General features: G+C 31.2%; 1 protein-coding gene across 1 annotated transcript in view; it reads right to left on the bottom strand.

Annotated features, from left to right (window-relative positions):
• The window catches only part of ZNF148 (zinc finger protein 148), a 172,658-nt gene that overhangs the window by 116,653 nt on the left and 54,909 nt on the right, over nt 1-1,096 (bottom strand). The window contains exon 3 of the mRNA XM_003795069.3: nt 579-710. The gene's annotated coding sequence lies outside the window, so the exon portion shown is untranslated. The remainder of the gene's footprint in view (nt 1-578; nt 711-1,096) is intronic.

Genomic DNA, 1,096 nt, shown 5'->3' with positions numbered 1-1,096 from the left:
AAAAAAAAAAAAAAAAAAAGAAAAAGAAATTTTCCACATGTTAATTCCAAAGTAACAGTGTACTTCATTTCTCATACAGAGATATATCTGAAGAGGTCTTTGAATGTAGAACATCCCTAGATAAGAAATAGATTTTGTTTTTTAATAACTACCATTTTCCATTTGAAAAGCATTCTAACAAACCATGCTGATTTTTAAAGTGCTACTGTTTCAAAACATCTTAATAGAAGCATCATTTATAATAATGGCAACTACACAAAATGGTCTTTCTGACCAAAGTAACCATAATAAAAGACATTTAAACAGATATAAAATTTTAATAGCTCCTAACAAAATTATTAATCAGAGAATTTAAAAACTAAGATCATTTTATATAGTATGACAACTAAAAAAATTTCTGACCATTCTTTAACTACAAAGATACTTTATAAATATTTATACCAAAGTTAACAAGCATTTCTATATAACACTGGAGACTCCTCAAATAAAGCAGAATCTAATCATAACATTTTTAGCAACCAAAAAAATCATTTTTAAAATTTACTTATTCAATTATAAAAAGTAAGTATTAAAGTTACCTGAGACCAAGGTAAAATGAAGACTTCAAGGAAAGGAATGCTGGAGAGTTGAAAAAGAAATCATGGTTGAGTTTCTACTGCTCATAAGCTTCAGAAACCTTTAATACCTTAATCACTTACACCATCCAATTCCTACAATAAAACATACACATACAACAAACAACAACATTATTTAAAAAGAAAAAAAGTACAAACACAGTATGTGCAAATCGATGAAAACCAAAGATCACTTTTTAAATACAGTTAAGCATGTGTGACCAATGCCCTAACTTGTTTTTTAAGTCAGAAAGTGGGAAAATGCAATAGTGGTAGGTAGTAAATGAGAAATACCCTTAGCTTTATAAAGAGTAATAACCCTTGATCTAGTGTCTACAGCTTTAGAGACATAGGTTATTGAAGAAAATGCAGAGAATACAAACCTAATGGCTCGGCGCCTGTGGCTCAAGCCGCTAAGGCGCCAGCCACATACACCTAAGGTGGCGGGTTCGAATCCCCAGCCCGGGCCCGCCAAACAACAA

This window comes from Otolemur garnettii, unplaced genomic scaffold (assembly GCF_000181295.1).
Source record: "Otolemur garnettii isolate 467f Iridium unplaced genomic scaffold, OtoGar3 scaffold00089, whole genome shotgun sequence".
Classification (NCBI taxonomy): domain Eukaryota; kingdom Metazoa; phylum Chordata; class Mammalia; order Primates; family Galagidae; genus Otolemur; species Otolemur garnettii.
Note: the sequence above shows the minus strand (reverse complement) of the source record. Positions and strands in the feature narration are given on the sequence as shown.